Source organism: Crocodylus porosus, unplaced genomic scaffold, assembly GCF_001723895.1.
Source record: "Crocodylus porosus isolate Cpor-Errol unplaced genomic scaffold, CroPor_comp1, whole genome shotgun sequence".
NCBI lineage: Eukaryota > Metazoa > Chordata > Crocodylia > Crocodylidae > Crocodylus > Crocodylus porosus.
In genome coordinates, this window is record NW_017728913.1 from 27644576 (window position 1) to 27653979 (window position 9404).

Here is a 9404-nt window from a genome sequence, read left to right on the forward strand (position 1 = left end):
TGCCTTGTTTCAGTGTCTTGACTGGAGCATCCAGAAGCACTCAATTTCATTTTGGGTGGTGATGAGATCCACTACCTTCTCCCATGTCTAGTTGCTGCTATGCTTCTTCACAATTATGAAGTCATTGAAATGAGGGACTGTAGTGGAGGAAGGATGGATGGTATGTGACAGGTTTTGAGGTCCAAATTAGCCATGGTAGTTGGGTCCTCCCTGAGATCTGCATGGTTAGGTGGACAGAAGTTCCCAGTAGGTGTTACTTGGTTAATGCAAGCTCTAATGCTGATCTCAAGTGGGTAGCAAGTACAAAAGGCCTGGTAAATCCTGTGCAGGGCAATATGAGTGGGGCTGGCCACATGGGATGGCATCTCTGGGCCGAGAGTTCTGCAGTGAGAGCCAGAGCAACTGTACAGAGTTCAAACAGGGCCAGGGTTGGGTCTAAAGCAGTGCTTTGTGGGATACCTGGAGCAAAGCAGTCAGGTTGTCCTCTAATAATATCACAGAACAGCTGTTCATATGTCCTTCACAATAGAATGGGGCAAAACATGAGTACTTCTTATCCCAAAAACTTTTTGGGGGGGCTCTTCCCGAAACAAGTGGCATAGGACATCTGAACATTTGCTCCCATGAAAAAAGTGGCATCCACTTGTGGCCTCAGCTTCTCTTGTTGGGGGCTGATCTACATGTAAATAACTAGATATATTTTGGAGGAAGGATTTAAATTTACATCTCCTACAACCCAAATAAATGCCATAAATACTGGGCTTAGGAAATCAATCTCTTCAGCCTTCTCTGAGAGCTCTCACACTTTTTAAAATATTCATTTTGCCAAAGAAAGATGAAAGGAATCAGTAGACTCTGTCCAATTCTTAGAAGGCAATGAAATAGATGTGACCCTCACCTATGACTGGCATTGCCAGTCTCAAGATAAAGGTCATTGACTAAGCTGTCAGAAAAATAAAATAGCTTGGTCTTTTCTAGTTCAGAGTTGATTTGCATTTGTAGATCACCTTTCACAGACACTGAATTCAGTTCTAAAATACCGAAACATTTATTTCATATGAATGAAAATATTAAGTATTAATAGTGTCTCTATAGCATCTTCCCTGCCTCATAAAATTGATTCAGATATCTTGAGAGGGCTTTTTCAGCCATTAATTTCTAACATCTATAATTCTATCACAGAAGCAAAGGAAAGAGAATAAAAATATTATATATGAATCTGTGTGTGCTGACTAAGGTTTCTTGGACACATTTGAATGTCATCCTGCTGTTCTCCCTGTTCTCAGTATAACAACATCAGTAGTTTAAACCAATATAAATGGATCAAGGGACAGTGAAGAATAAAATTGCTAGATTTTACCATGCCATGCCAAGTTACAAAGGGCAGAAAGCAACTGAAAACTACACAAATGTAAGCCCTTAAATCATAAAACCATTCAGTTTAATTTAAGAAGGATAGAAGTGATCACAATCTGGTAAAGTGGTGTAAAATGCCCATCAAATTGTATGCACATGTTTCTGTCAGCCTATCCTGGTGGATATAAACTCTTGCCTTCAAATTTCAGCAGAAAGTTGTTTTTTACTGAAAGAGTAACAATCTGGAATTTTAAGCCAGTGGCACTTTACGGTTTTGAATTTCAGTTAACTTTCACTCCAAATGTCTCTGTTGGTATTCACAGTAAAAGGAACAATCCAGAAGGATAAAATAAATCAATATTAGTGTTAATAATGTTTGTATGCAAGTATATATAGAATATGAAAACTTAGAAACTGCTTCTGTTAAAAAGTTCTCCAAGTAGGATGTGCATAGAACCAGTGGTTTAACTAAGGCAGGGTGCCTGGGGCAGTCACTCCAGTTGCCAATTTGGGAAGGGAGGAAGAATAGCTATTAACACAGCCACACTGTGGGTGCCTGTACACAAGCATGGAGGTTGCTCTGATGTGCTCTAATTAAATTATAGTACATTGAAGCAGACTCTATTATTGGAATCTGCAAAATCCAGCAGCCTCCTGCATCTCATGTATCAGTGTCCCCATGCTTTAAAATCATGGCAGGGGCACTTGGAACTCAAATTCATCAAACGAATTTTAGTTCAAGCGCATTTTGAAGGATACTGATGTACAAAACACAGTGCCACTTTAATTAGAGTGGCTCTCAGAGCCTCTGTAATTTAAGCACCACCCCCTACCCCTCAGAGCACATGCAAAATTGTCCAATCACTCCAGAAGTCACTGCTTCCTCCATGGCTAGGGACAGACATTCCAAAAGCCGAAGCCTGAATTGATTCAATCCTTGCAGGTTAGTCTAACCTGACTAGGCTGAACTGGTTTGTAACTGTACACACATTCTCTCTGAACTGAAGAAATTCAGGCACATGCCTGCAGTGGCTCAGGCTAGAAGCTGGGGGATGCTATAGCAGCCCTCCCTTCCCTTGTGCAGGAAGCTGAGCTGAGGGGGGCGTGGCCAGGCCCCAGCAGGACTCTCTCATTAAGGAGGTCTGCCTGCACAGTCCCAGATGTTTCCCCACTGGCTGCTCAAGGGGTGGGAGTGTTGCCAGCCTCCAGCCCTGGGCTAGCACTTTGAGGCAAGGGGAGGTGTGCAGTGCATACATCTGTTGATGATACAGAGCTTTTCAATTGCCCTCCCTGCTTCTTCATATTTTTGCAGCAAACTGACAGGCAAGCAAGCCAGCCAGAGGGCTGATAACAATCTTTATCACCCAATTAGCAAAATAATAGGCTTTCTCCACATTACTACAAACTTCTTAAACAGCTTACTGGCTGACTGGTTGATTGGCTCCAAAAGCCCTAAGCGGTCACTGTACCTGTCCCAGTGAAATTGGAGAGAGATACACAGGCACCTCTCGGTGTTAGCTAGCATACCACATGCTGGCTATGGTCCCTGCTATGGCAGAGAGGAGGAAGAGATCTCTGCTTAAGCAGTGAATGGGGGAGTGGGTGAGGGCATATGCAAAAGCCAGCAGACTCTGCTGTGCCTGCAAGTCTGTGCCAAGCTCCAGCCAGGGAGTAGAAGGGAGGGAACAGCCCTGCTGTGGAGCAGAGCCATGCTTTAATCAGCCAGGAGGAATGAATATTTCTCAAGTCATTTCATCATGAGATGGTGGTGGTAGTTGTCTGTTTTGCTGTTTTGGTCCTGGCCTCCTTCAAAGAAGCTCTGCTACAGAATACAGCAAGTCTTGAACTTAAATGGACATACTGAATCTGTTTGCAATAGTCATTCACATTTTTTTTCTTATCCTGCTTTTTCAGCAGGATTTCACAAGAAATCTGAACTTTCATAGGCTTTAGTTAAGTCTACGGGTATCCTGCAATCACACCTTGTAGTCCTTCAGCTACAGCTTCTTTTTATTAAAGCCAAGTAATAAAGTTTATTGAATAAAGGGAACTCCTGGAGTTTGGAAAAGATTCATGGGGATAAGAGCGCTGGTCTGCTCTGCAGCTGTCTTTGAACTGTAGGTATAGTTATTGCTGCTATCAGGTGTTTGAAGTGTTGATTCGATTTGGGTTGCCTGTGGTGTTTCTTTACAACCTGATATTGTGATTGTCCCAACACAAGTTCCCTCTGATGTCCTGTGTCCTGTTTTAAGCTGTACTTCACACTTCTTTCTCCAAAAACAAAATAGCAGAAAATTTGGGTTTTTGGAGGTTCTTTATAGTGGTTTAGAGCATCTAATTACACCATTAAAAATACTGGTTTATAACAACTACTGCTCCTCAGTACTTATTTTATTTGTATTTACTAGGCTTAACGTGCTTATGATCAAGTGGATCTGTAGTTTCCCCAGAGAAGAGATTAAAATATGAAATGTTGGATGATAGAATATTGATTTTAACTCTTTGCCAGGTGTGTGACCTGACTTGCCAATTTTCGTGTTGCATGAGCAAATGTGTTTGAGAATTCTATATGATTATTTTACTTTTTGTAAGAACCTATGAAGTATAATACCCAGAAGCTCATGAAAGATAATAATCTTGCAACAGCTCAAAATGTCATGGTGCAAATTTGTGCCAGGGCTTTTTGCCTCATCACACATGCCCAGACATGCACTTTGGTGTGAGGCAAATTGTGCCACTTGGGGCAAAATAACCCTGCCTGGCTTCTCCTGGATCTGCAGCCAGAGGGAGCTAGAGCCTGTTCTGTCCCTAGCAGTATAAAAAGCTGTTCTGTCAAGTAGCTCAGGGATAGTCAGTCTCAGGAGTTTCTGGGGCCCAGCCAATTGGTACCTGGGGACAGTACCTCTTGTGCCAACTAGACTGCTGAAGCAGCCCTGAGAGTTCCCTGCACCCTTTACCCACTGAAGCAGTCTGTCAGTGGGACCTGCTGCCTGGCTGTGACCTGCTGCATACTTGCCAGACCTGTATGGGGACTGCATAGCCAGTAGAGGTATCTGCCCCTCTGGACCACCTGCCAAAGGCCTGCAGTATTGGCCTTTGTGCGGCACTATTGCCATATATGTCCCCTGCCATCTGGGCAGCTATCACTCAGAAGATGTGGGTGGCTGCTGTGGGGTGTGTGGGTAAGCGTGGGTGGATTGTGGAGGGACTGTGCAGGGGGCTGCTCAGGACAAGTGGGTCCCCTGCCTCCCACAGGGTTCAGTTCCCCTGAACAGCTCATAGACTGCCCCCCACAGGGCCACAGCCCCCCTCTCACAGGGGCTAGAGCCCCTCAACAGGGGTTACAGCCCCCAAGTATTATATCCCCTCCAACAGGGGCCACATGACACTTGCAAGGGGTTCTACTCCTCCTGTAACAGGGGCTCTGGGGGCTCTGGGGCTCTGGGGCCTTGTGGCAGAGCCTCCCTGCACAGCATAGGGCAGTGGGTGGCAACAAGGCTCGGCCCTGGGTGCCTGGCACCCACACAGCCACTGCCCCATCAGGCAGGTGCAGCCATGGTTGGCAGGGCATCATGCAGCTCCATGCACTTTTGAGCAGCTGGGACCCCTGCAACTGTCACCCAGGCCCCATGCTGCATGGGGGGGAGGCTCTGCCATAAGGCTCCAGTGGCCCTGATAGCAGCTGCTACTGCTGGTGAGTGCAAGGTTTTTTAGGGTTTTTTTTTAATTGCAGGGGTGCTGGCTGCAGCAATTGGGGGGTCTCAGGGGGTAGACAGGGGCTGGGGCTGGGTGAAGCAACCATCAGGGGAGCATGGGGGGCAGGCAAGGGATGGGGCCAGTTAAGGCAGCCATCAGAGGCACTTTAGTGGGTGAGCAGGCAGGACGTGGGGCTGGGCAGGGAAGTCATCGGGGGGGCTCAGGGGGCAGGCAGGGGATGGTGCCAGGTGGGATAGTCATCGCAGGGCTCCTGAGGGACAGGCAGGGGATGGGGCTGGGCAGCATAGTCAGGGGGGGAAATCAGGGGGCAGGCTGAGGATGGAGTCCAGTGGGGCAGCCAGAAGGGCAGCCCTTCTATTAAGGGTTTTAGAGAGAGAGAGAGAGAGAGAGAGAGAGATGAAGCTTTTAAAGGGATAGGCCCAACCACATAATAATTAGACTGCTATTGGACTTGTATGGGTACAGATCATGCATGCATGTTTTGAAGTCTCTTTTTTGGCTGAAAATGCCTTCTCTACAACCAGATCTCCTTTATTTCACTCCTCTCTTATTATTATTGAAGAGATAATAATGTTTCTTTAAAAATAACCTTTTAAAACCTAAACTACTTCCTGTTCATTCTGAGCATGAATCATAATTTCTAACTTAACAGGAAACCCATTTTCATATGATAAAACAACAATATTTTTATGGGGTTGTTTTTTATCATGATATGTTGGATCTTTTTAACTGCTTTTTCTGATGACAGTTTTTTCTGAGGTTAATTCTCTGCAGATATGCTTATCTAACATTCATTAATGATTAAAACATAAATACTCCCCTGAAAGCAATGGCAAGCTTAAACTTTGGAAAATGAATACCAAAGAGTAAATTCTGCTCATAGTTAGATATTTGTAATTTTGGAGTACCACTATGAAATCAGTGGAATAACTGTACATTTATACAGGACTTACAAAGAAGAGCATTTGGGCTTTTTTTTCTTCTAGACTTTTAGTCTACTAGGATGATCTTTTAAAGGCTGTGTAAACAGTAACTTATTTTAAGGAAAGTATTTATTTTGGTTATAGCATTATCTCAAGGAAAATTGCAACATGACAATGAAAATGAGATTATACCATATTGAAATGCCTGTGGAGCCCCTGCTTACACATGGTAAGTAAAACAGTTTTCAATTACCAGTTAAGATCAATGAGTTGGAGAGAGAAAGAGTGTGCACACATGTGCAGGTAGTTGTACATGTATAATATTAATGCCATTTTGCCAAATTCTAGGAATTTGAGACTCTGCAGGGTAGGGAACTCTGCATGGAAGTTAAATCAATAATGCACAAACTGAATGTATTTTAAGAATACCTTATGTCCAACCAGCAATGGTCTACACTGTGATTGTGAAACAACATATAGGACAATTTCTTTCTCTAAGGTTGAATCCAGATGAGTATGGCTGTACAATATGTGGTGCCACAGACCTGTGTCCAGCAACATATACCACCCATTCAGGCATTCTCTGCACTGGGGTTTTTAGACTCTGGGAGATTCTGGGGTCAAAAAAAACCTGTGCAGAAAAAAAAGCAGGGCAGAATATGTGGCAGCAATGTGCACCATCCAAAAACAGAGCCTAGCTGACCGGAGCCCCACTCTAGGTGCTGGTCAGGCTCTCAGTAACAGGAGTACTACCACTGCAGCTTCCCTGGCACCCAGGGCCCCAGGTAAGGCTGGGGTAACCTGCCCTATGCCAGAGCATGTGTGGCAAAGGTGTTCTCTGAGGACAAGTAGCAGTGGCTCAAGGTGAACCACATATCTGCACTCATTTGGACATGGCCTAAGAGTTTGATCCACATTCAGTTATCAGGGAATGTTTCTGTCTCAAGTGAGCAAACACTCCTCTATGTACTCCACTTGCATAACCCCAAACTAACCACAACATAGTATGTTCTCCCAAAAGTTTAAACTTGTTCTTAGAGTAAGAAAAAGGACTTGGAAAACTATGTACAACTTCCACTTTCGGATGTCTGCGTTATTATAGAGATGGGACACCTGATACTTGTTTTACTATACAGGAAAAAGATAAAAGTTGAAGACAGAATTTATGTGTTATGCCAGCAGGCACCTTCTCTGTACATGCAAGATATAATTACTCAAACTAAGAAGTGTATGATATGAATATTTATTAAAAAGTTGATGATGAGGCAACTTGCATCCAATTGCTACCTGAGTATCTGAGGCCCAGATACTTTAAGAAAATAAAAAGATAAATGGTTTGATTTTCAAAAAGTGCTGAGTATTTACATCCATCACTGAAGTCAATATGAAGACCAGTCCATCATTTCTGTGATTATTCTTCAGTCATTTGATCTAATAAAATTTTATAATCCCAGACTAAACTATGGCACTTTGCTATATGATACTTTTGTAACTGGTCCCTCAGGCTCAGCAAATAGTAACTTTAATTGCCGAAGTGGTGTGCCTATGCTTCTAGAGTTTGCAGTACCCATATGAGTGATAATGTCTCTTTCCTATTTCTCATGAGTATTTTTGCTTATTCAGATTGTAACACACTATGCAGAATGAACACTCAGAATTTCTATCTTAGCCACAGGCAGTATGATGATGTGGACTTTTATCTGTTTTAGTTATGCTAATAAAATTTAATGGCACACATGAATATATTCATCATGTAGTAGGATTGGATTGTTGTTTTATTTTTTAATTTGTATCTATTGAAGTATAGGAAAGCTTGCACAAATATACAAAATGAGAAATTTAGATATACAATCTTTACAGTTTAAATCTGGGATCATGCCACAGCAGTCTTCATGATGAGAAAAATATATTTGACAAGAAGGAGAGCAACGTGCTTTGCTTCAGAGGAGGAAGTGATGGTGTAAGGATGGGGGGCAACCTTAAAAAGCATTCTGGCAAGTACCTGAAATCTTATTATCTCTATCATTACAATCATGGTTTAAGGAAATAGCAAGTTGGGCTTGAGCATAGATAGCTTTTTTCAGTTGCTGTTCAAAAAAAACCCCTCAGTATCTTTGGAATTGATTCATCACTATGAAGTCATATAAAGAGAGCAGACTAATTATTATATATTCTGTATGTGATTATACAAATACTTTTACTGGATGCTGTGTATGTCAGAAATTATTGATCCAAGTGTTGCCTTCAGTGATGATACTTCTGTGAATTCAGCAAGTAGGACTTGATATTGATAAGGAAAGAGGAAGAGAAATTCTTCCAGGTCTATTAATTCCCTCATGCCCTGGAACAGCGTGAGCGTGCATGTACACACACACACACACACACACACAGTCAGTGTTATATTGTGGCTGGATGCATGCTGACTACTTTTAGTACTGACAGCCTTCCATTATTCTTTTAAAACTTTGTCAGATGAAATGTAGTGTTTTGCAGCTTGTATAAGTACATTTTAGCTGCATATTTAATTTTCTACTAACATTGTCATATGGTAAGCCACTGACTGAAGCAGTACTAACAGTTTTCATATAGTCATTATTTAACTGAAATGACACTGCCACTTAGAGCAAAACTAACAGTTGTTGATGCTGTAATCATGTGGCTGATTAATGACCCACGCCTAGCAGAATGTAACTGTTTTAAAACATTTTTAGTAATTTATAGTAGTAGAAGTATATTAGCCCCAGTAGACAATTTTGCTCACTTGTGTTAGTGACATGTGGTGATGGATAAAGATTTTAGGAGTTTACTAAGAAGTCACTGTAATACCGTATCAAAAGTTATATTCCTCTGCTGTAGTAGGGTTGGGATATTGTTGTAGTATTTTTGTCCAGGAAATAGACAAGATATATTTATTGACCTAGCTGCATACTTGGGAGAACTGTTCTGCAAAGTTTCTACCATTCCTCTCTGGACTACTGGTACTGTATATAAGTGAATCCTACCAAATATTAGAAAAAACTTCATTTGAGTTAAAATCATTGCCAGGATGAAGGTTGGATGATTTAAATTAAGTTACCTTGAATTCACTTTGGAACCAAAATTGTATTCAGTTCCATTAATAAGGATCGGTACCATTTATAGAACAAAAGCCTTTTTACCTACTGTAGTCTGTGGTACTTGGTATTCTTTATAAAACATAAGTGAATATTTTGTAATACCAGAAAGAATGTACTTAGAATTACAGGGTATGTTGTGTATAAGGGTTACTTCTATTTTTAGAAATGGAATAAAAATAAAATAAGAAATCTGAAAAAAAAAATTTTCATAGATTTCATAGATTTCATAGACATTAGGGCTGGAAGGGACCTCGGGAGATCATCGAGTCCAGCCCCCTGCCCAAAGGGCAGG

At 42.0% G+C, this 9404-nt stretch overlaps 1 long non-coding RNA gene across 1 annotated transcript in view; it reads right to left on the reverse strand.

The window, feature by feature from the left end:
• Positions 1–2028: 2028 nt before the first annotated feature.
• Positions 2029–9404, reverse strand: part of LOC109309825 — a 16341-nt gene continuing 8965 nt past the window's right edge. Inside the window, exon 4 of the long non-coding RNA XR_002101067.1 lies at positions 2029–2038. This is a non-coding gene — a long non-coding RNA (uncharacterized LOC109309825). The remainder of the gene's footprint in view (positions 2039–9404) is intronic.